This window comes from Schistocerca americana, chromosome 3 (assembly GCF_021461395.2).
Source record: "Schistocerca americana isolate TAMUIC-IGC-003095 chromosome 3, iqSchAmer2.1, whole genome shotgun sequence".
Lineage (NCBI taxonomy): Eukaryota > Metazoa > Arthropoda > Insecta > Orthoptera > Acrididae > Schistocerca > Schistocerca americana.
Window position 1 is genome coordinate 744,471,287 of NC_060121.1, and position 27,173 is coordinate 744,498,459.

Sequence of the window (27,173 nt, forward strand, 5' to 3'; positions counted from 1 at the left end):
TATGCAGTTGTAGGAAAGGAGTAAAAGAAACGGTTAGGGGAGAACATAGCTTTGGCACAAGGAATGAGAAAGGTGAAAGGCTGAGTTTTGTAATAAATTTCAGCTAGTAATAGGGAATGCTGTGTTCAAGAATCACAAGAGCAGAAGGTATACTAAACAGACACAGGGTGATAAGGGAAGATATCATTAGATTACTTCATGGTTATACAGAGATTCCAGATGCTAGATGATAAGGCATACCCAGTAGCAGATATAGACTCAAATCACAATGTGGTAGTTAAGAAGAGTATGCTGAGAAGATTAAGACATTAGTTAGGAAGAATCAATACGCAAAGAAGTGGGAAACATAAGTACTAGTGAATGAAGAGATACGGTTGAAGTTCTCCAAGGCTATAGAGATACAGCAATAAGAAATAGCTCAGTAGGCAGTACTGTTGAAGAGGAAGGGACATCTGTAAAAAGGGTCATCACAAAAGCTGGGAAGGAAAAAAAAGTACAAAGAAGGTAACTGCAAAGAAACTATGGGTAACAGAAGAAATACTTCAACTGGTCAATGAAAGGTGGAAGTACAAAATCATTCCACTGAGGGATGAAATACATAGGAAGTGTACGGGAGCAAAGGCGAAATGGCTGCAGGAAAAATGCGAGGAAATCGAAAGAAAAATAATTGTCGGAAGGATGGTGGTGGTGGTTGTTGGATGTTTAAGGGGGACTAAACAGCGAAGGTCATCAGTCCCCCATGTCGGAAGGACAGACTCAGCATACAGGAAAGTCAACGACCTTCAGTCATATTAAAAGCAGGGCTGGTAACAGTAACAGTGCGATGGCAATACTACTCTTCAATGCAGAGGCGATAGAGGATTGGTTGAAAGAATACACTGAAGGGGAAGATTTGTCTGACTTGATAGAAGAGACCAGAAAAGATTTAGAAGACATAGGGGTTCAGTACTACACTCAGAATTTAAAACATCTTTGGAGGACTTAAAATCAAATAATACATCAGATTTTCTAAAAGCATTGGGGGAAGTGGCAACGAAACGACTATTTACGGTAGTGTGTAGAACCTATGAGTCTGGTAACATACTGTCTGACTGTCGAAAAAATATCATCCACACATTTCCGAAGACTGCAAGATGTGTCAAGTGCGAGACTTATTGCACAATTAGCTTAAAAGCTGGTGCATCCAAGTTGCTGAGAAGTATGTTGTATAGAAGAATGGAAAAGAAAGTTGAGGAGATGTTAGGTGATGGTCAGTTTGACTTCAGGAAAGATAAAGGCACCAGAGGCGAATTCTGATGTTTCAGTTGATAATGGAAAAAATAGTACATGAGAATGAAAACACGTTTATAGAATTCGTCGACCAGGAAATAGCCTTTGTAAAATGGTGCAAGAAGGTCGAGATTCTGAGAAAAATTGGGGTAAGCTATAAGGAAAAAAATGGTTCAAGTGGCTCTGGGCACTATGGGACTTAACATCTATGGTCATCAGTCCCCTAGAACTTAGAAGTACTTAAACCTAACTAACCTAAGGACATCACACCACACCTAGTCATCACGAGGCAGAGAAATTCCCTGATCCCGCCGGGAATCGAACCCGGAAACCCGGGCGTGGGAAGCGAGAACGCTACCGCACGACCACGAGCTGCGGACGCTATAGCGAAAGATGGGTAATATACAATACATACAAGAACCATGAGGGAACAATGAGATTGGACGACGAAGAAAGAAGTGCTTAGATTAAAAATGGTGCAAGAAATGAATGTTGTCTTTCGCCCCTACTGTTCAATCTGTACATCGAAAAAGCATTGATGAAAATAAAAGTTCAGTAGTTGGGTTAAAATTCATATTGATAGGATATCAATGATACCATTCGCTGAAGACATTGTTATCTTGAATGAAAGCAAGGAAAAATTACATGAATGGAATGAACCATCTAATGAGTACAGAATATTGACAGAGTAGAACAATGGAAGACGAAAGTATTGAGAAGTAACAGAAGTGAGAACAGCGAGAAACTTAACATCAGAACTGATGTTCACGAAGTAGATGAAGTTAAGGAATTCTGCTAGCTAGGCACCAGAAAATCAATGAAGGATGAAGCAAGGAGGACGTCAAACGCAGACTAGCACTGGGAGAAATGGTATTCCTGGCCAAGAGAGATCGGCCACTATGAAACGTATGCCTTAATTTGAGGAAAATATTTCTGAGAATGTAGATTTGGTGCACAGCGTTGTATAGTAGTGAAACATGGACTATGGGCAAACATTTACGGAAGAGATTCGAGGCATTTGATATGTTGTGCTACTGACTATGGTTGAAAATTAGGCGACATGATAAAGTATGGAATGTCGAGGTTTTGCGCAGAATCGCCGACGAAAAGAATATGTGGAGAAGACTGACAAGAAGAATGGACACACCGCTCGGGGTAGTCGTGCATTATGAGGCGCCTTGCCACGGTTCGCGAGGCTCCTCCCGCCGGAGGTTCAAGTCTACGCTCTGGCATGGATGTGTGTGGGTGTGTTGTGCTTAGTGTAAGTTATATTAAGTAGTGTGTAAACCTAGGGACCGATGACCTCAGCAGTTTGCTCCCATAGGAACTTTGGAAAAAAAAAAAATCCAATCAGGGACAGTATGATAGGAAATATGTTAAGACATCAGGGAATGTCTTCCTTGGCACTATAGGGAGTTGTAGAGCATAAAAATTGTAGAGGACGACAGAAATTGGAATACAAGCAGCAAATCATTCAGGGTGTAAGTTGCAAGAGCTATTGTGAGATGAAGATGTTGGCACAGGAGAGCAATTGGTGTGAGCCACATGAAACCAGTCAGAAGAATGATGACCCAAAAAAACTATTTTTGCGGGGCCACACTACTGTTAAAGACAGTGAAAAACCACTATTTTTTCATTGTATATCTGTCCCCCACAGTACATGACAACAAATTGCAAGGGAACTGCAACAGTGGCTGTAAATTAGTGTGACGCAAGCCTTCTCTGCTAACCAGTGGAAATCCTCTCCCTTTATGTGAGGCGTATTTCAAGTTAGCACTGGATGAGCAGTCCAAGCTTATGTCCGTGACCAATACTCACTTGGGACTAACCAAGTTTCAGACTACTACCATTTGGAAGTGCTTCACTTTCTGCAAATTGTGGTATCGATAGCTACGATGCCACTGCTTAGCTTGGCACTACGACCGACACCGATGACAGGGCACTCTAGCTGGCACTGGAGAGCTCTACGAGCATCGCTACAGATTCTCGTCATTTGATAAGGTGCAGCCAGCCAGGACACTTCGCTTCAGCATCGCACCTACGTACAAAGTTATGTAATCGTTTATCACCTTGTTTTTGCACCAATAAACCACTTTCTTGCAGTACCAACTTGCATTACTGTTTCCTGCTCCTACCCAAGCGCCGCCTCCCAGGTGGGATACAAAACTTATATCCAAAGTTTCTCGTAACTTGACAAGCAAACAAGCGGGAAGAGAGCACACTTAGAAATAGCGACTTACACTGCGTATGGACAATATGGGCCCTACACGTGTATTACTACCATTACCGCAGCCAGACCCTTTCATCAGTACAGAATCAGTGTATTTTAAACTCGAGGCACTTTTATGTAAATTAACACTGAAATGTTGAGTGAAAAGGTCCTCCTAAGCATTGGAGATGCATACCTGCTGCGTGGGGATTATTTGTAATTTTTTAAACTAATAAACATCTTTCTTTGTCACCTTTACACAGAATTGATCACTGACAGAAAATGAATTTTTACACTTATGTTTCCTGATAATTTTCAACGTGAAGAATTTTTGAACTGATATTATTTCAACGCAACTTAATAAAAACGCTTCCCTGAACTTTTGTTGAAAGATTAATTTCATTCGTCACACGGCTTGAATCAATAAAATCGTATGTTGTGAACATCACCGTAATGATCTCTTTTTTAGTAATAATAATGTGCACAATACATTTTGTTGTCTTCTTCTTCAGCTACTTTAATTGTGTTTGTCAATGTAATAAAATAGCTAGTACTTTGTATACAATCTGGTGTTTTGCTTAATATGGCAATAATAACTTTAAGCGCTTTATACAGGTCTACATATAACCAGCTTATGATCTGAAAATGTTGCTGAATGAGTATCACAAAATGTGAAAAGTACACACTAAACGTCTACTGAAATAGCAACACTGTGATAAAGCTTGTCGCTCTTGAACACTTACATTGTAGTAACTTGTACAAAAGGACGACAAATCATGAATTTAACAACATGTCCGTCACTATTAAAAAAAGAACCTACTGAACTTCACCACTGAAATAAATACATGCTTCCTTTTGTGGTGTTGAGTAACCTATTTCAGCCTGTGACGAGATGGTTTAGCAGCTTTTATACTGTGGCTTCCAGGTTGTAATTCCCATCGTAATATTGGCCAGTACAGTGAGAAATGTTGCACCTCCTTCACAGCAAACAACAACTTCCCACTGGCAAGCGTAATAACATTGCCACTTCTGATTGGTTGACAGATAGCTGCTTATTGCTGTAGAATCACGTGTAGCAATAATTTCCCGTTCGTCCCAGGCCGTTTAACAACGATTATGCTCATTTTACTCACCACACAAGACAGTATGTGAGCATCGGACCACACGCTACTTCACAACCCCTCCGACTCACAAACTGAACTATTCTAGAAATATTTTTCACAACGTGTCTTCCGCCATATCATTTCCCACGGAAGCCCCTTTAGATTTTAACTTACCCTGAAGCAATGACTGGTTAGAGCATTAATTACAAAGGTTCATAACAATTTTAAAACTAAGATCTATTTAACAATATACAGAGATCACTACAAGAAAACATTATCTACAACTACGCATTTAAAACAGAGTTACGGATTATTGTTTGCATACTTCACAGGCTAGTGGCAGCATCTTAGCGGCAAACTGTCATACTTTACCCTGCTGCCGTTAGATGGCATATGCGCCCTCAGTGCTATATCGTCTCATTGCTTGCTTTACACAGATTTTTACAACTGAACTGCTACTGATCGTATTTTTTTTAAAGTTATAACAGAGAATAACTAAAGAACTACTATGAAATGAAATGGAACAATTACTACACTGTATGACGTACTTGTCTCATTACCGTCTCTTCATGTGTGTACTGTCTGAATGATCGATTTACCTGCTGAATGTCCTGTTAATTTAGATTGTCTATTCCAAGTTCTTACAGAGGCTGGCTTATAGGTAACAGGTGAAGGGCTTCTTCCATGAAGAACTTGAATATTTAAAACATGTCATAAAAATACAGGGTATTTATCCTGCTCAGTCGCACTTGTCCACTACTAAAGAATTGCTGGCACCCTGTGACATCAAGGAGTAAGAGTCAACCGTGGGGATATTAATATAGAACATTAAAATTCTCTGAAACACTTCACAAACTGCTGATCTACTAAACTAGCTGCACAGGAGAAGTGTTCCCTTCATGTGGTGCCAAGGATGTCAGGACGCATTTTAGCAAGTGAAGGACACATTATTCAGTCATCGTCTGTTTCGATTTGACCCATCTAAGCCTGCTGTATTAGCTATGAATACAGTTTCTTAGGGGACTGGAGCCTTGCTTATCCAAAGAATGGATCATATGTTACTCCAATTGCTTTTGCCTCGAAAATTCTCAACAAAATTCATTGCAATTATGTACGTATAGAAGTAGAGGTGCTCGAGATTGTCTACAGTGTCACTAACTTCTACAAATATTAGTGCAGTTGAAAGTTGTATTTGACTGTGGATCTTCAGCCTTTAACAGCTTTGTACCGTTGTTACAAGCATGTCTCCTATAGGCTGATAGTAAATTTCAACACTGGGCTCTATTGTTGTCTAACCATTAATACAAGCCATTGCACAAGATTCTAATGTTGACTTGTTGTCTCAGTTACTAGTCAGTACCAATACAGTGTTTGACTTCCCCGAGAAATCAACCTGTCGAATGAACACTCTAGATTCTGAAATTCTTCAGGATCTTCGTCTTGACTCTTGGTGTACTGCTAGGTCAACTGCTTCCTACCAATGTCTTGTGGCTGTTTTGGGCCATGAGTGGCGACGAAGTTTGAAATTCCTCACCAATGCTACTTTTCGCGTCATAACACATTATCTGAGTGGTCGGGTGCTCTGATGCTACATACAGAGAATGTCTATGTACAGGCTCAACCAGGAACTTTTGTTTTTGTTGCACCTAGGCCACTCGAGCTTAGTTTGCCTGACGTCATTGTACTAGGCATGGCATGGATGCCCGAATTCAGAATATGCTCTCGCGTTGCACAAATTGCGTGAAGCATAGATCTGCTCCACTGCAACCATTCTGCAGTGCCCATGTCTCTATGGATGATGTTGATGTTTACATATAGATTTTGCAGGTTCGTTCTGGAACGCTTGATCGTTGTTGGTGGTTGATGCATATAGTACATTTCCATTTGTAGTCCCCATGACATCCATCCCTACCACCAGCACGGTATCGGCTTTGCTCACCATTTTTTTTTTTTTATATTTTGTTTCAGAGGATCGTGACTATCTCATGTTCAAGCTGTTCATTTCATTGAGCAAAGATTGTGTGGTACTGTTTTTATTTATTTGTAAGTAGTTGTGTATGTGAATGTTTGTGTGGAGTAGTTGGCTGAACCTCTTGTCGTAGTTGTGTTCATGTGAGTACACATGAGTGATTTCACAGTATATGTGCATTCAAATTATGTGCACACTGTGTATATGTTACTATTATCTGCCATTATGCGTATGTTCTTGGTTTTTCTTCACCTGCTGTTGCTAGTCCTCGTTCCCCATAACTGTTGTACACAGAAAAATGATTACAGTTATGGAGGCTGGTGAGCTAAGTCAGAGATTAATATGGAAATACTGTATATATAATGGTCAGTTACTAAAAATGTGTAGATAAAAAGAAAAAAATACAAATTAAATGGAATTCATAGTTTTTAAATTCTTAGTGTACTTGATAGTATTAGTAGATGAAGCATCAGAAAGAAATGTTGAAAAATAGTGTTTTAAATAAACCAATGGGTGTGTGTAGTCCAAAAAACCAGTTTTGCAAATTATTGTTCATCAGAAACAAACAGCTTCGTAAATGAACCAACAAAAGAATTCAGACGAGTAGCATTGGCAATTATTGTACATCAGGGAGAAATAGCTTTGTAAATACACCAACAAAAAATATGCAGACGACTAGAACTGAAAATTATTGTTAATCGGAAACAAATTGATTTGTAAATAAAACAATGAAAGATTACCATATGGTAAATAAACCAATAGATTCAAATCACGAGGAAAAATAAACTTGTAACCAAACCAACCACCCCCCACATGAACCATGGATCTAGCTGTTGGTGGGACGCTTGCGCCTCGCATATACAGATAGCCATACCGTACGTGCAACCACAATGGAGGGGTATCTGTTGAGAGGCCAGACACACGTGTGGGTCCTGAAGAGGGGCAGCAGCCATTTCAGTAGTTGCTGGGGCAACAGTCTGTATGATTAACTAATCTGGCCTTGTAACACTAACCAAAACGGCCTTGCTGTGCTGGTACTGCAAACAGCTGAAAACAAGGGGAAACTTCAGCCGTAATTTTACCAGAGGGCATGCAGCTTTACTGTATGGTTAAATGAAGATGGCGTCCTCTTGGGTAAAATATTCTGGAGATAAAATAGTCCCCCATTCGGATCTCCGGATGGAGACTACTCAGGAAGTTGTTATCAGGAGAAAGAAAACTGGCGTTCTACGGATTGGAGCATGGAATGTCAGATCCCTTAATCGAGCAGGTAGGTTAGAAAATTTAAAAAGGGAAATGGATAGGTCAAAGTTAGATATAGTGGGAATTAGTGCAGTTCGGTGGCAGGAAGAACAAGGCTTCTGGTCAGGTGAATACAGGGTTATAAATATAAAATCAAAGAGGGGTAATGCACAAGTAGGTTTAATAATGAATAAAAAAGTAGCGTTGCGGGTAAGCAACTAGAAACAGCATAGACAGCGCATTATTGCGGCCAAGATAGACACAAAGCCCACCTCTACCACATAGTATAAGTTTATATGCCAAGTAGCTCTGCAGATGACGAAGAGAATGATGAAATGTATGATGAAATAAAAGTAATTATTCAGATAGTGAAGGGAAGCGAAAATTTAATGGTCATGGGTGACTCGAATTCGATAGTAGGAAAAGGAAGACAAGGAAACGTACTAGGTGAGTATGGAAGGGGGCTAAGGAATAAAAGAGGAAGCCGCCAGGTAGAATTTAGCACAGAGCATAACTTAATCATAGATAACACTTGGTTCAAGAATCATGAAAGAAGGTTGTATACATGGAAGAGGCCTGGAGGTACTGGAAGGTTTCAGATATATTATATAATGGTAAGACAGAGATTTAGGAACCAGGCCTTAAATTGTAAGACATTTCCTGGGTCAGATGTGGATTCTAACCACAATCTATTGGTTATGAACTGTAGATTAAAACTGAAGAAACTGCAAAAAGGTGGGAATATAAGGAGATGGGACATGGATAAACTGACTGAACCAAAGGTTGTACAGAATTTCAGGGAGAGCTTTAGAGAAAATTGACTAGAATGGGGAAATGAAATACAGCAGAAGAAGAATAGATAGCTTTGAGAGATGAAATAGTGAAGGCAGCACAGGATCAAGTAGGTAAAAAGACAAGGGCATGTGAAAATCTTTAGGTAACAGAAGAAATATTGAATTTAATTGATGAAACGAGAAAATACAAAAATACAGTAAATGAAGCAGGCAAAAAGAAATACAAACGTCTCAAAAATGAGATCGACAGGAAGTGCAAAATGGCTAAGCAGGAATGGCTGGAGGACAAATTTAAGGATGTAGAGACGTATATCACTAGGGACAAGATATATACTCTCTACAGGAAAATTGAAGAGACCTTTGGAGAAACGAGAACCACTTGTATGAATATCAAGAGCTCAGGTGGAAACCAAGTTCTAAGCAAAGAAGGAAAAGCGGAAGGTGGAAGGAGTGTATAGAGGGTCTATACAACGGCGATGTTCTTGAGGACAATATTATGGAAATGGAAGAGGAAGTAGATGAAGATGAAATGGGAGATATGACACTGCGTGAAGGGTTTGACTGAGTGCTGAAAAACCTAAGTTGAAACAAGGCCCCAGGAGTAGACAACATTCCATTAGAACTACTGATAGCCTTGGGAGAGCCAGCCCTGACAAAACTCTACCATCTGGTGAGCAAGATGTATGAGACAGGAGCAATAGCCGGCCGGCCGCTGTGACCGTGCGGTTCTACGCTCTTCAGTGCAGAACCGCGCTACTGCTACGGTCGCAGGTTCGAATCCTGCCTCGGCCATGGATGTGTGTGATGACCTTAAATTACACTCCTGGAAATGGAAAAAAGAACACATTGACACCGGTGTGTCAGACCCACCATACTTGCTCCGGACACTGCGAGAGGGCTGTACAAGCAATGATCACACGCACGGCACAGCGGACACACCAGGAACCGCGGTGTTGGCCGTCGAATGGCGCTAGCTGCGCAGCATTTGTGCACCGCCGCCGTCAGTGTCAGCCAGTTTGCCGTGGCATACGGAGCTCCATCGCAGTCTTTAACACTGGTAGCATGCCGCGACAGCGTGGACGTGAACCGTATGTGCAGTTGACGGACTTTGAGCGAGGGCGTATAGTGGGCATGCGGGAGGCCGGGTGGACGTACCGCCGAATTGCTCAACACGTGGGGCGTGAGGTCTCCACAGTACATCGATGTTGTCGCCAGTGGTCGGCGGAAGGTGCACGTGCCCGTCGACCTGGGACCGGACCGCAGCGACGCACGGATGCACGCCAAGACCGTAGGATCCTACGCAGTGCCGTAGGGGACTGCACCGCCACTTCCCAGCAAATTAGGGACACTGTTGCTCCTGGGGTATCGGCGAGGACCATTCGCAACCGTCTCCATGATGCTGGGCTACGGTCCCGCACACCGTTAGGCCGTCTTTCGCTCACGCCCCAACATCGTGCAGCCCGCCTCCAGTGGTGTCGCGACAGGCGTGAATGGAAGGACGAATGGAGACGTGTCGTCTTCAGCGATGAGAGTCGCTTCTGCCTTGGTGGCAATGATGGTCGTATGCGTGTTTGGCGCCGTGCAGGTGAGCGCCACAATCAGGACTGCATACGACCGAGGCACACAGGGCCAACACCCAGCATCATGGTGTGGGGAGCGATCTCCTACACTGGCCGTACACCACTGGTGATCGTCGAGGGGACACTGAATAGTGCACGGTACATCCAAACCGTCATCGAACCCATGGTTCTACCATTCCTAGACCGGCAAGGGAACTTGCTGTTCCAACAGGACAATGCACGTCCGCATGTATCCCGTGCCACCCAACGTGCTCTAGAAGGTGTAAGTCAACTACCCTGGCCAGCAAGATCTCCGGATCTGTCCCCCATTGAGCATGTTTGGAACTGGATGAAGCGTCGTCTCACGCGGTCTGCACGTCCAGCATGAACGCTGGTCCAAATGAGGCGCCAGGTGGAAATGGCATGGCAAGCCGTTCCACAGGACTACATCCAGCATCTCTACGATCGTCTCCATGGGAGAATAGCAGCCTGCATTGCTGCGAAAGGTGGATATACACTGTACTAGTGCCGACATTGTGCATGCTCCGTTGCCTGTGTCTATGTGCCTGTAGTTCTGTCAGTGTGATCATGTGATATATCTGACCCCAGGAATGTGTCAATAAAGTTTCCCCTTCCTGGGACAATGAATTCACGGTGTTCTTATTTCAATTTCCAGGAGTGTAGTTAAGTTTAAGTAACTCTAAGTCTAGGTGACTGACGACCTCAGATGCTAAGTCCCATAGTGCTTACAGCCATTTGAACCCATTGTGAAATACCCTCAGACATCAGGAAGCATATAATAATTCCAATCCCAAAGAGAGCAGGTGTTGACAGATGTTAAAATTACCGAACTATCAGTTTAATAAGTCATGGATGCAAAATTCTAACGCGAATTCCATACAGACGAATGGAAAAACTTTTAGAAGCCGTCCTCGGGGAAGATCAGTTTGGATTCCGAAGTAGTGTTGGAACACATGAGGGAATACTGACCCTTCGACATATCTCTGAAGATAGATTAAGGAAAGTCAAACCATCGTTTCTAGCATTTGCAGACTTAGAGACTACTTTTGACAATGTTGACTGGAATATTCCCTTTCAAATTCTGAAGGTGGCAGGGGTAAAATACAGGGAGCGAAAGGCTATTTACAATTTTTACAGAAACCAGATGGCAATTATAAGAGTCGATGGGCATGAAAGCAGTGTTTGGGAAGGTAGTGAGACAGTGTTGTTGCCTATCCCCAAAGCTAATCTGTATATTGAGCAAGCAGTAAAGGAATCAAAAGAAAAACTTTGAGTAGGAATTAAAATCCATGGAGAAGAAATACAAATTTTGAGGTTCACCAGTGACATTGTAAATCTGCCAGAGACAGCAAAGGACCTGGAAGAGCAGTTGAACGGAATGGACAGTGTCTTGAAAGGAGGATATAAGATGAACATCAACAAAAGCAAAACGACGATAATGCGAAGTAGTCAAATTAAATCAGGTGATGCTGAGGGAATTAGGTTAGGAAATGAGACACTTCAAGTAATAAATGAGTTTTGCTGTTTGGGGAGCAAAATAACCGATGATGCTCGAGGTAGAGAGTATATCAAATGTAAACTGGCAATAGCAAGGAAAGCCTTTTCTGAAGAAGAGAAATTTGCTAACATCGAGTATAGATTTAAGTGTCAGGAAGTCGTTTCAGGTGTGTATGGAGTGTAGCCATGTATGGAAGTGAAACATGGATGATAAACGGTTTAGACAAGAAGAGAATAGAAGCTTTCGAAATGTGGTGGAACAGAAGAATGCTGAAGATTAGATGGGTAGCTCACATAACTAAGGGAGATGTACTGATCCGAATTTGGGAGATGAGAAATTTGTGGCAAAACTTGACTAGAAGAAGGTATCGTTTGGTAGGACATGTTCTGAGGCATCAAGGGATTACCAATTTAGTATTGGAGGGCAGCCTGGATGTTAAAAATCGGAGAGGGAGACCAAGAGATGAATAAATTAAGCAGATTCAGAAGGATGTGGGTTACAGTAGGTACTGAGAGATGAAAAGCTTGCACGGGACAGAATAGCATGGAGAGCTGCATGAAGCCAGTCTCCGGACTGAAGATCACAACAACAACAACTAAACCAACAAAAGGATGAAAAAGATTGTTAATAAAACTGTTAATTGATTTGTTATAGAATTGTTATTTCCTGACTCTTCCACTACGGAATTGTAGATTTATCTCCAATTAAAATTTGTTTTGTACAAACCTGAAACTCTTCCTTTAATGCACAGATGTAGAGTTTAGAGCTCTACGAAACTGATATAGTTTTGCTCCCCTTGGCCAAGTGAGGTAGGGGCTTCTTTCCAACTGGGTGTCACAAAAGTATCTGATAATGACATCATGACTGGTACTGAGATACATTATGATCTTGAATATACATTAGTCAATTGCCCCAAAGTACAGGTGTGATGGGGATTCCACGATGTGACTTTTAATATCTGTATGCATCATCGAGCAGAGAATGTTGTGTTACGTATGCTGAAAGCCATTTCTCACCGAAAAGCGAAGCGGATAAATCCATCATGAGGTAAATGATGACTGGCTCACATTGGAACATCATTCCATGTGAGTAGACAGGTTAAAGAAGACATGCAATAAGCTATACGGCACTGCACCGGCAAAGCAGATAACGGAACAGGTGATGATCTCCCAGTTATTAGCAAACGGTACTTGAGGGACGTAAGCGGTCGCTTTGGCAACGTGCTGTGCAACGAAGGAGCGTTTTGAAGCTCTCCATGCTGTGGGCAGCTGCGAAATTCGATGTGGATACGGTGATGTCTTCATTGGTGGAACAGGGAGACCGATTAACACTTCAGTGTTGCGTTACTAGCGACTAGCGTAAAGGGTAAATTCCGCAGTAGTTGAATACTAATTTCAGTACGGCGGTCCGATAAACTTTCAAGAAGCCCGTGTGGTCTCTCTGGAGCCTTGGGAGTAGTGGCATTAAATAAGGGAGGGAATCGAAATGAAATGAAATATCCGTATTGCTAGAGGGTCCTGTCAAGTAGACCGTTCGCCTTGTGCAGGTCTCTTTAGCAGACTTCACTGGGTCGACTTGCGTGTCGATGATGATGAGGACAACGCAACAACCCGTCCCCGAGAAGAGAAAATCTCCGACCCAGCTGCGAATGGAACCCGGGTCCAGCACATGGCACTCTGCCGAGCTGATCACTCAGCTATGCTGGCGGACAGCATCGAAATGATTAATCACCAAATCAGGAACCAAGAGGGTGGCAGCAAGTCTCAGCCGGCCTATTTCTAGCGATCCCAGTCCCCGTGGCCGCGAGTGTTCGCCAGCCAAGAGCTTCTCGAGATACGGGTTCTCCAGCATAAACACAAGTTAACTGCTGTCTTGCAGCAAGAAAACGTTGCTCCAGGCTGCCGATTTAGCACATGCAATGGACTTATCTCCAACAACCCGTTCATATTCTTCTCGAATAAGCATCAGAATAGCGTAACTATAGTAGCTGCGTTGTAAATACGAAGGCTGTCACTACAACGTAGGAGTTAACTCGCCGTGACGAGTATCGCTACGACGACGATCGATATATCGATTTTGTAGTTGATTTTGGCGTTTCAAAGAAGGAAATTGGCAAGCTGATGCTCTAGGAGGTCTTCGAGTGTAGAGGCACTCCATCGTCCACTGAGATAACCATTGCGTGTTAGAATGAGAGGGACCCACGCAGCTCGTCACTTCCTTCACCTTTTTAATCATACTCATGCTATGCTGGGAGTGTGATCAGAGAGGCTCGTCACTGGAAATTCGAAATTGTTTCATAAATGTTATATCGTTACGGTATTTCGTTATTATTGGTCGGAATAATCGAAATTTCCCATTTATGCCGAATTTAAAGTTCATAACTGAACTGAGAAACATAAGGCAACGAAACTAATTTTCTTCATACAGTTCACTATGTTATCGCAAAGTGTGAAAATGATTTTGGGCAGCTTTTATCATCAGGAAATATTCAACTCATTCAATCCAAAATGTGGTGCAAACTGCCATTTTCGCAGAAACATGTCTGATTTTGATTGTTATAGAATTATAAATGAAACCTTTGTTAGATACGTCTTGCTCTTGGCCTTGTATGGTTTTATAATAACCTACAAATACGTTTACAGCAGACGTAGTTTCCTTAGGTTTTCAGTACGATTACCATTCATCAAATTTAACCGTTCGGCCTGCAAAAGTTTATCGATTACACAAGTCAACTTCTTTCATTGGCATCTTACACAATCTTCATTTCTTTAAAGCAACGTCTGGGAACTGCGCCCTTTGCCCACAGTGCTCGTTTTACCACCTTTAGCCTCTCACGATCGCTCTTTAAAGGATCCCACAATTCTATACCACGTTCTCAGAGCGCACTTTCAATGCCAGATGGAGACGTTAGAAAAGGCGCGATGCCGAGAAGGAACTCCGAGCTTCCGATGTTCGTTTTCCGGTACTCGGTCGTTACCTCCCACCGAACAGTTTCTCCTCATAGTTACTCCTCAGTTCTACGTATACCGTGAGACTACTGCACGTAGTGTTTCTCGACCAGAATATTTTTCTGCAGCATTTAAATTTGCGAATCTGTGCCAGTATTACATCGAAGAAGAGGTGTTCGCAAATAAACTCGAAAATTTCCTGAGCAGTTGTATTCGTTTGTTGCACGATACTGTACACATTTTCTATCAAAACCGACCGCAAGAAAGAAAATAATGCGTTGTGCTGTGACAATGTGCGGTTTAATTTTCCTTCTCGCAGTCCGTTGTAACTACGATAACAGTGTCAAACCAATCGACAAATGGATTTTTCATATATATTACTCCTTCGTAAATATAATTTTAAACGAAAGATGTATACAAAATGTCGTGATGTTTTGTTTCCTCCTCGTAGTTGGTTTTAACAGAAAGGAAAGTGCAGAACTACTATGATATGTGAATCGTCTAAAACCTTGTAGTGCCGTATCTTCGCAGACTAAACTCCGTGAAATAGTGTCATTACATCTACTATCCTCACGGATCCAGCAGTTGCAACGACCTATCTTGTAACGTCTTCACGCGTTCAATTTACGCGAATACAGGTTTCGTTTGAAAAGAGAATAAGGAAGATTTATATTCTCTAGAGCTGATTTACGATCAGAATGTTTCCCACATGGTCATTTGTATGTTGCCCTTTCATGAACTGGTAGTTCAGAAAATTGTATTGTAAACAAAAAATTTAAGGACCTTAGTAACCATAAAAACGAAAACAAATCGCTAATTTTCAGTCATACTGCTTATGACTTGCTATATTTTGTATTTCAAATATCTTAGAAATTGGCGTAGTCTCAACGAGCATCGGAAATTTGCGTTCTGACACAATTCGCAGAAATATCACAGATGTGGGATGCACATTCAATCCCTATATATATCTAACAGTTTCAAGCACTGCCAGGTTCGTAAGTATGTTTATAAAATGTATATGCATATTAGAAATCGATTACAAACATAATTAGAAATCACTTCTCTTTCTGGATGATTGTGACGCTGAAATCTGCGTAGCAAAAGCAGATAGGGCAAAAATTTCCCCATAGAGAAATGATGGGAGACATTCCTGTCTAATTCCTCACATTATAATTTATTGTAGTAATGACAGGGTGGCTGCGCACAGCTCATATACCTGACGAATTGCTCTGTATCTACAATGTGTTTCGGATACACTATTGTGCTTATCATATATATGTCGCTCAGACCAGTAATGTAATATCAAACTTATCTTGGATTGCTTTATTTTTCTCTTAAGACACCTGAAGAATATCTGACTACGAACTAAAAGGATTACCACTGTAAGGACAAATCGTACAGAAGAAGATTTAAGAACCATGCATATAAACATACTTGGTACTTTGTCCGCCAGCATACATGAGGGTATGAAACAATTTATGAAATGCCAATTCGCCAGGATACCACTGCTGCTTGCGAAATTCCCTCCTGGGTTTCCTTTCTCATAGAATACACATAACCGAGGGCGGATTTTGTTGTTTCGACGTTTTGGACGTTAGCCAAGTCATTCTAAGTCAGGCTGTTCATCATCTAGCCAGAATGATAAAGGAACTACTTTTTTCCGTTCTTTCGTACGAAGGACAACTAAAATTCTTGACAAACTCCGCATAGATTAGTTTTAATCAGTGATTTTACTATCTAAATTAGTGAAAAACAGTCCAGATCGCAATAGTTATTTCATTTAAAATGATAAAAAATTTTGAATTTTACCATCACCATGATTCTGCACTGTTCAAGGAGCTATCAGAATTCAACAGTACGTGTAGGGGTGCTTCTTTTATTTTACTACGGACCACAGGTCGCTTACAGCTATGTTAATCCTCTCCAACCCTGTCCTACCACGGACAGCACGGAAGTTGCAATTTCCAGTACGAGCTTCCGTACAGGCCCACAGCTATGCATTACAGCTCTGATTTGTCGTCTCGTTTACCTCTGACTACCAATTCCACCTTTGATTCTTCGAAGGGTTAATGTTTCGGCATAGATTCCCAGGATTTCTACGCACACCATGGGTTTCCCTTCGGTTACCGTCGCACTGCGCGTGAGCCAGCGTCCGATCGGAGTCTTCCGGTGATTCTGCACTATTTACGCAGTAGGTGGCCTCGGAGTCTAAAGAAGACAGACCATGTCCCAGAGTGTCATAATTTTGTACAACGCCGTTCTGTTTCTGCACATATAAGGAATATTCCTCCTCCAGACGGAGACCGTCAATGTACAGCTCGTGGTCCTTCAGTCCTTCCAGTGGGAGTTGCTGCAATTGCCTCACAATGGTCATTGCGTACCGGTGATTACCAGTCTGTTAGTTAGGCGCCACTGTTCGTTGCTGGATATGGACGTCCAAACAAAACAGTTGACCACTCACTGCACAGCCTGTGTGGGACAGTAGTCGTTTCCGTCTCAACGGTTTTTTGGTTGTCCATGACCAACGGGTCCATGACAACGTCTTCCTGTGGATTTTGTGGGACCCATTCGGAATACTCGATGGTTACTAGTCTGGAAGGCTACAGTAAGTCCCTCTTTGTTGTCCCGATGCAGTCGTCCGCAGCTACCACTACCTTGTCAGCCCTCGCCTCGACCTTTTGTGTTGCCGGATTCCCTCAGTCATAGTCTCCTACAGCTGACGGCAAATTATGTCGGCCGACTTTCGTCAGTTTTGTCAGGCTAATGGCATCCAACATATCATACCAGTGGCGTTTCATCTGAAATCCAGCGGAGAAGCTCACCGTTTTGTGCGCACTTTTAGTTCACAAGTGGACAAGTTGTACTCTTTCCACGCACGGGCCTAGGCCTTCAAGAAGTTTTCTCGTCCGGTCGCTGCTTGCCGAAACGGCAAGCAACTGGCGGAGTTCCTATACGACTATACGATCGACTTTGCCGCACACTTCTTCGTCTTCTGGGTCCGTCGCAGAAGCCCTACGTTCCGCAATGCCCGACAAAGTTTCAGCCACAGGGCATTGTGTTTTTTCAGGGTATTCGGCAAGGGAGCATGACGGAACCACATGTTATAGACGTGCTGGACCCAACCTTGTATAAATTGTTGGAAATGTCACGAAACGAGCTTGCAGATTCTTGGGATACGCCTCTGGTATATTCTCATTGCTCTTTTAAAATCTCATTAGTAGACTAGCTATTTATTGTTAAGAAATGGGACAACCGTGTAGCCTCAATGAAACACTCTTCACAGTGTTAGTTATGCATTAATACTCAGTGTTTCGAGGACTACCGCCATTAAGTTCATTGAGATAACAACAGTGACATACTAGTTCACTGACCATGCTCATTTCTTAATCTAGTAAGTAAAGAAAAAGGACAAATTATGAAGACACATACACTAAAAATATGATTTGCTTCATTTACAATTCTTTCAGCAAAGATAAAAATCAGTCGTCAGTTACACAAAAGCTTTTTTAGAGACATTTAATGGGTCCAACAGTTTAATATGAGATTTTCAGAAGTTTAAAATAGGCTTACCTGAGATTTGAGCCTATTTAATCAAGTCATAGGTATGCCAGCGTCAAGTAAGAAGAAAGGGGACTATCACCTTATCCTTATTTGGAGCTTATTTCAAGCTTCTGAAGATGACGGTTCAAACTGCTGAAACTGGTACAGTGAACCCAATCAAATTTAATGCAGCTGACGACTGGCTTTTATCTTTGTTGAAAGACCATCCACTACAGCTGCTGAAAGACAGCTCTGGACAAAACCATTAATTTTAGAACTGATTCATGTAGGCCAAATCCAAATCCGCCATTTGGATCACGAGTTAAGTGAATTTAAGTTCAGTGGTATATCAGAATTCGGGGTTGTGTGTGGTTGCAATATTCGGCCATCGTCGCGCTGGTGGGCTGCCGAGGAAGATATAAGTAATCGAGATGGGCGATTGAGTACGGCTTTATTTGATCATAAGCGAAGCTTTTGGAGTGTTCTGCAAACTTAGCGCAGGTACATTTTCTTAAAAAAAACTCAAAGTGAAGGGTGGTTTTAGTTGGAAGACACCCCTTAGCAACAATAAATGGCCCCAAAGCATGAGAGAAGAAAAGTAGTGCTGTCGAAAAACCATGCTGGCCGTAATACTTTGAAATATGCATGAAATTGTTTTGCTGATGAATGAAAACATTTAAGAGGAACTCAGTATCTTTAAAAAACGTATGATCCGGACAGAGAGGCGGTTGTAATTTGGGTGAATTACTAACACTGACTTTCTCAATAGTGAAGTTATATTCGAAGTTAAGTTCGGCTTTTCAAACCGTCTGAGCAATCAAATTACATTACTCATAAAACTTATATGCTTTTTAATAAATGAAAACCTTTCTTTTCTGACGTAGTCACAAACAGTGAGACGTGTACAGCAAATATTATCTAATATCACTAAAAAGCATAAAGACAAATCTTCTAATGGTGTTAACAATTTTTATAAACATTACAAAAGGGAAATATGTAACTAGCCCATAGATCAAATCTGTTTTCGTACATTCAAGGTTACTCAGCATAGAAGCCACTGTTACCAATTATCAGCCAACTCATTTACACCAACGCGCTAGCAAATGGAAAGCAATAAAAAATTAACTTCTTTACCTTAACAGGGAGAAGACTTCTCTCCCACATTTATACTTCCAATGCTACATGTACTCGTAAACCTTCTTTGTAATACCAACGCAGTAATCATTTCTTAGCACAGTTAAATTTACATTTATCATTTCACTTTACATTCCATTATAAAATCACTCGTCTTTTTAACTACCTATTTTAAGTGCGGAGTGACACAAAATATTGGTATGAGAAAATTCCTACATCATAACTTAACACTTGCGGGCTTTACAGAGCCCACTACAAAAACTGCTTACTGTATCCTCTTTCGCTCACAGACTGATACACACTAGTTGTTGTGCGCCAAGCACTCTCATACTCGAACACTACAACCTTAGACCAGAAGCCATATCTTTGGCCCTGCGGTCGTGAAAAGTCAGCGATCCGCTTTATAGAGCCCATCAGAGACATACATCGCTTACATTATAGCAGTTTTATTTTAGTTTACGTTAGTATCATTACAATATTCGGGTGCCACATATCTGTGTACCTCAGTAGAGTCCTTTCAAGGACGATGGCGGTATTGTATTATAGTTGATATTCCACTGAGGTCACAGGTTACTCAAATTTACGTGAATTGAAGAGTACATGAAAGTAGCTGTTCCCGTGCAGGCTCTGTTGATTGTAGCGCGTGGCGTATTTATCTTTGACCTAAAATTTTTAGTAATTTGCACCAGCTGTTCTGGAGGGTACAGGGCCACAGCAACATAATTTTATTTTGCTAGACACGTTTGATGCTTATTGGCACGCCAACGAACCGCTTCTTTGGCCTTGGAGCGGTGCGGAGTTGTTTGTCAACAGGAAAGGTACTCAGACCACAAAGTATACTCGAACAGAAACTTAACTTAAAAGAAATTGAAGTTTTTACAAAGTAAAATCACACTCTCAGATCTTCTAAATGCATAAGAGTAAGATGTTAATGAAAGAAAAGAAAGAGACCACAAGAGTCGCCCAGAATTGATGGAACAAACTGATGTTATCAAGTGATTCCAGTATTAACCAGTCGCCACCAAAATATTTATCGCCCTATGACGTTGCTCGCTAACAAGTAAGTCAAGAATATTAACGGACTATACTTAGCAAATGCACAAACAGCTTAAGACCCAATAATAAGTGTGTTTCATGGGGAAGCCAAAAGTTTGAAGTAGTAGCAGTTAACAAAGGGTCACAGTTCAAAACCAAACAAACAAACAAAAAAAGAAAAAATAGAAAAAATCTTAGCAACTGTGAAAAACGTTGAAAGCCTAATGATTAGTGTCTTCCACAATGAAATCAAAATAATTAAAAGTTTTTTATAGGTTGCTGCACAAGTGGTTAACAAAAAGTTACAGGTAAAGATCAATAAAAAATATTCTTAAGAACTGCGCAAACTGCTGAAGGCCCAATGGTAAATACCTGCCGTGGCGAACAGCTTCAAATAATGTAATTGTACATTCAGTATTCATTAATGGGCCTAATGCCTCAAATTCATCAGCCCTAAAGACAGCTTTACCAGTATGATCAACCAAAATTAAGTCGAGAATGTTAAGCTTGAACTGAGAGCTTTACAGCACAATGGCCGAGCAAAACATCACGTTGTACTTATAATAAAGAAATCATCTAGGAGCTATAGCTTATGTTTACTAAACTAAGCTCCGTCCGAAGAGGCCATGAAGGCCCAGAGTTACCGACCGGCCGCCGCGTCTTCCTCACCACAGGCGTCAATGGATGTGGATATGGAGGGGTGTGTGGCCAGCACACCACTCTCCCGGCCGTCTGTCAGTTTACGAGAGCGGAGCCGCTACTTCTCGATCAAATAGCTCCTTAGTTTGCCACACAAGGGCTGAGTGCATCCCGCTTGCCAACAGCAGTCGGCAGACCCGACAGCGCTTAAGTTCGTTGATCTGACGGGAACCGGTGTTACCACTCTGAAAAGGCTGTTGGCAGCTTACATCTACCCAAAGGGGTTTTAGAGGCAATCAGTAGCATCTGATCATTTATGGCTGACATATAAAACACCAGAGCAAACCAAGGGCTTAATGTCAACCGTTACAGGAAAGCAATAACCGAACAATATACAGGAAGAATCTACTAATCCTGGTGGGTATAAACGGTAATTATTAACAAAAGGCAAGATGATTACTACGCAGGCGGCTAATTCGGGAAAATAATAAATGAAATTCCCCATGTAATCAGCCGGCCAGCAGTCTTACCAAAATAGACAAATTTCCCATAGATATATTCGAAGGATGTCTCCAGATCTTTTGGCATAGATGTATTACAAAATAGTTCGACAAATGTCACCAGATCGAACAAAACATGCAGTAAGGACCCTGATAAATTACGTATTACATAATGGTTACACACACATATAGGCAGAATTAAAAGTTCCTGAATTCAATGTATTAAATAAATTTGACGAGCAAGGTAAACGGTAAACAGTATTCTGATAAAATGCGGGAGCCCATGAACTAAGACAATTGGGTAATCATTACGCGCTAACACTATTAAAAGTGCCAAAACCATCAATGAATTAAAGTTTGGCGAATGATGGATAAACACTGTTTCATGAGATATGTCAGGAAGGTAGCTTAACGTTAACAGTAAACTCCTGGTACCGTAATACTTCCGCCAGTGGCCATTTTTGCATAGTCCCAGCGCCAGTGTCCCAGTATGAGTGGAAAGTTGGATCCCAAATATTGCGCGACCAAGAAGCGGACACTGCAGGCATTCTACAATCACACAGAGGGTAGGCTCTCGCTTAAGAATCATACCTTGCGAAGAGCCTGGCGGACAACATGAAACGTGTACATTACTGTGGACCCCTGCAGCTTCTAAGATAAAGCACAGGCACAAAAGCGTCAAGAATGCATTGGCGAAAGTGAGCGAAACTCACGGCTGGCAGCAGCTGTTTCCACTTGCCAAGAATGAGAACATGACGAGAATTTACGCACCCCAAAAAGCACTAGGATGGAGCGTAGACACAAAGCGTCAAAAATTCGCACAGGTAAGTGTGTGAAGCTGTGCAATTGTAGATGAAATCAGCCTGCTTATTTTAAAACAAACAAAAAAAGTTACAAGGCAGTAAGAAGGTTGTTTACGAATTACGAGCGCCAACAGATTCTTTGAAGAAGCACATACATGAGACTGCCCAGGCTTCACGCACTGATAGCCGATACAAAGAATACATGTCTAGCTTGCTTCACAACAGCTAAGGGGTGCAGGATAACATAGGAACAACATGCGACCAACGCTGGGCACAGCCTCTATAGCGAGAAAGAGGGAAAGACGCTAAGTCACTCACCAGCCCCGACTGAGAATTTACACTCTGCTCTGGGAGGTGTGCTGAGGAAACAGGAAAAATTCGACGAGTCTGAGAGTTAAGCTGACTGACGAGAAGTGAGACAGCGTAGAAGCGAGAAGACATGGAGTTTCTTCCATCTCTCACCTACTTACTCTGCTGACTGTATCTGATCCTTACTCCTATCCTAACGTCCATCGTCACTTTGTGATTCTTTCCCTGTTCCATGTTAGCTGGACGAATCCTTACTGTCCAGTGGTTGGGAATAAGGAACTCGACTGAGCATTGCAATTTCCTTTCGTAACAATCGACTTCAGATACCGTGACAACGCCACTTCGTCTAAGAACCTCACGAAGACCTGTCAAGTTGAACACCATTCTGAGGCCTCTCCATAAAGTCCCAGGGCACCGAGGAGAGCTCCGACTCGCCACTGCACACTACCGAGCCGACGCACCGTACATATCCAAGACAAGCGACAAATGCCGAGGAAGAACGGTGAGATACTTTTTCCCCTCCTTCTTCCCCTAATAACTGGATCAAATCGGCCCTGATGTATGCAACTTTATTTAGAAAACTTACTGTAATAAAAGCTAATCTTTCATGTTTTAATCATTTAAACAATTCTTTCAATTTGCTAATCGTCCCTTAACCTCATAAACCTTTTGCTGTTTTATTTCACGTAATAACTGATGTTAATCATAGGCTCCCAGAGTGGGGTAATCTCACTGTAAATTTTCATTCCATATTCTATCCCAGAGTGCTGGCAGCACAGCCCCATTGGTAATTTGCTTCCTACGTGACACCACAGAGAAATTTTGAAGGGTTCACTACAGTACCTTCAACACTACTTTAATAAAATATAAGACATTTTAAAAAAGGCTGGCAAATATTACATTAAAATTTATCAGGGTAGGTAACCTACGGAATGGTATGACAGAAAGCACATCTTGTGCAATTAACGCTGCTCAGTACCGTGGCGAGTAGATGTCAAAATTTTAAATTTAATACGCGTTCGCCACAAATCGTGAATACACGTCCATAAAATCAGCCATACAGAGCCAAGTGCCAGGACACAAAGCAGTACATTTGGCTCACAACAACGAAAGCGTGGAATGACAAAAATATCGAGTAGGCCGCAAGGGAACCAGGATGCTGTGATTCTTACGTAAATTGAGAACAATATTACTGTCCTTAAAAAGACCTCACCATGTGTTTCAGAAAACGGGCACACAACAGTTCCCAAAGAAGGCACGCTTTCCCATGCCGCAACCTTCGAGCTATGTTTGGGTTCTCGACAAAGCGTCCTCAGGAAACATGGACTTCGAATTACACCCTGCTGCCAGCGAGTCGCTTCCCCAAAAGCTAGCTGGTGATGGCTCTGAATGCACGTCTCCCGCCGTTTACGCACGACCTCTCGCAGCTAGGCGTGTTTTGGTCTCCCACCAACAGGCCAAGGACGAACACATGGCAAATAAAACACGGCAAAGACATTTCTTGTTATTCAAAGACTATTTATGTAACATCCGTTGAATTGGTACTTTCTTGTGGGCGGAGGACATGACTTACCTTTCTATATCCTTTCCTTTTCGAAACTCTTTCGATAGGCCATCCTATTACATTCAAAAGTGTGTTGTAGTTACTCACATTGAGCAAGATGGTCAAGACGAATTGCAGTTGTTTTTGGATGGACATATGTCACTGCCTCGTTAAAAAAAGAAACTCTTAGCAGTAGCCGGCCGAAGTGGCCGTGCGGTTCTAGGCGCTGCAGTCTGGAACCGCGAGATCGCTACGGTCGCAGGTTCGAATCCTGCCTCGGGCATGGATGTGTGTGATGTCCTTAGGTTAGTTAGGTTTAAGTAGTTCTAAGTTCTAGGGGACTGATGACCTTAGAAGTTGAGTCCCATAGTGCTCAGAGCCATTTGAACTAACCATCTTAGCAGTATTGTAACCAACTGTTAGAGTCTACCACTTATTTCAAGCTTTTGATATAAAGTACTATATCGTTCTTCAGTTCACAGTTAGTAAACATCAAATGAAAATATTAGTAATGTTGCTGACGTATGCAGTGGTGACTACCTGGACAAATCAGCAGAACCGAGCGTGGGGGACAGCCTTTATTGTACAAAGTAAAAAAAAAATCAAGTCCTATCTACCGGGAGGTGAAGGTTATCTTGTTCATAGTGGTAAAATCGACGGGGCTAAAAATCACGAATTTTTTTGCAGCTCAGCTACCATTTTTTTCATTCTGTATTCTTTGTAATGCTTTAGCAATTCATTACTCGCGAAGCCAAAGAGTTGGAGGTGTTAGTATATATCTTTTACCTTAAATCAGTGAGGCTATTCACGACCGTATTAGATCATTTCCGTTGTATGAATGGAATTTTTATGGGAAAAATGTGTACTGCTTGAGCCCTCGGCTATCAATGAAATCGATGTGGTAACTGTTCACAGCTAAAAATCCTTAATCGAGAACTGTATCTTACTATAAGTACTGGAGTGTTTCTAACTAGAATTTTCGATATAGGGTTTGTAGGTCTCAACTAGGTATATGTTGTACCTTTGAAGAAATGAACCTCAAAATTAAATCCACCCATCTTAACGAGGTCACTAAAAGGACAGCTATAGATGAACTATTAACACATAAACGCAGTAGGAGAAGGTTTTGCTGAACACTGAAGCATGAGTAATCCGTAAAGGGACAGAAAGAAAACATATTTCGTCCATTACTAATGACTACATGCACAATATAACCTTACCAAATAATCCAGGATATTATTTAATTAAGGCTTCTTACTATTTTGCAACATTGAGATTAAAGAGACGAAGTGTACTTCCTACGCTTACCGTGAAGGTAGTGCCAGAAGATCTCCGGACGAGGCCTGATCTGAAACTGGTGCTTCAAAATAAAAACAGAACTCCGTATATTATTTGATAATTGCTGTCATCATTAAAATCAGACTTTTTGTCGATATCTTCTCTCACACACACATGTCGCTTTATGAAAATGCAACAATTATTACCCTGGAACACGACATTTTGGGATCATCAACGAACATCTTAAAAGAAAAAAAAAGAGTTATATTCTATTTACTCCGTGAGGTAACTGTTGGAGTGCAAAGCGAGAAAGAGACCAAACCAGGTAAGGTAGCAGAGCTGATCCGCACAAAGTTAACTAGCAGTTTAATCGTAGACTTACTGGAATGATTATAAGAAGAGTTTCGAATCTTAGTAGGCCTCAAGTAGATATATGTTGTACGCTACTCTGTAATCTTAAGACTGCCGTTAGTTCGTTCTAGAAAGACGTTGCATGTTGGTTGTCTTTGTGCTCTTCACCTAACCTCTTCCTTAAGGAACTTCGATTGACAGATATTAATAGATATGGTGAAACAGTTGACAATCTGACAGTAAGGATGGATACTGATTGCTAAACGTTGACGTAATTCGCAAATGTCGTGGCTTGACTGCGCGAGTCTTTTACGAAAAGACATGGCAGGGGAACTCTGATGAATTTAATATCCTCAAACTTTTCTTGAACTAATTACAATTATTTTCAGTAAATCAATAGTTCATTACCGCTACGTACTTTTTAGTAATTTCCTTGTTGTTTTTCTACAGTTTTCATTTTAGGAGGTGCCTTACATTTTCTTCTTTTATTTGTGTTTTCACTTTTTATGGGGTACACCAGTGCTTTTTCGTGTTTAGTATTTTGCTGAGGAAAGGTCAGCTCAGATTGTGCGAGGTATCGCTTTCAACTTTTCAATAGGACCTCCCAGATCTAGTAAAACGCGTTAATAAGTGCGAGAATCTGTGAAAAGATCGGCGAAACTATTGGGAAAGCAACGTCACAAAATTTAATGGCGGGTCGTGAGTGGTGGTCGCGTACGGTGAGTGAAAATTAAAATCCACTCAGGAAACCTCGTTTAAAAGTCAAAAGCTGTCTTATTTAGGTCACGGGATGACGAGCGCTGCTGAGGACGGCCGGAAAACTGGAAGTCTCAAGGGCAGCAAGCACAGCCTAAATGTTACGCGGTTGGCTCTGCCAGAGCGAAAGCATCACAAGCGGCGTACTGCACCCCCTCCACGTCGCCCAGCAAAACCTCGTCAAGGAGACATAAGGGTACAAAGGATGGGACAAATATACCCTAAAGGGGTGAATCTGAAACAGCTTTGACCACAATGATTACAGTCTGTTAATGTTACTGTAGTAAAGGCGAAAAATACTGTACTGTGCGCTCAAAGACACCAGCTGCTTATGTGTGTGTAAGCTGCTATTTAGTGCAGTGACTCGCTTGGATAAGAGTACACGCAGTGCACGAGTGCAGCGTTTAAGTTCGCATCTGGTTAGTTGAGTTCAGGTTTTGTCAAGACAAAACAGTACGTTGACTCAGAGCAGATTGTTAAAATTTCTCTGTTAGATATATTCCAGTCCTAATGTGCGAATCCTGAATGCTCTAGAGCAGTGGTCGTCAAACTTTGTTGCTCAAGGGCCAAAACTGACAATATGATGTAACACCTCGTGCCGCAGATTTCCAGGTCTTTATATTAACTTGCAAACCACGTTAATGGTGTGTTGTGAACCACCAATAGACTAGCT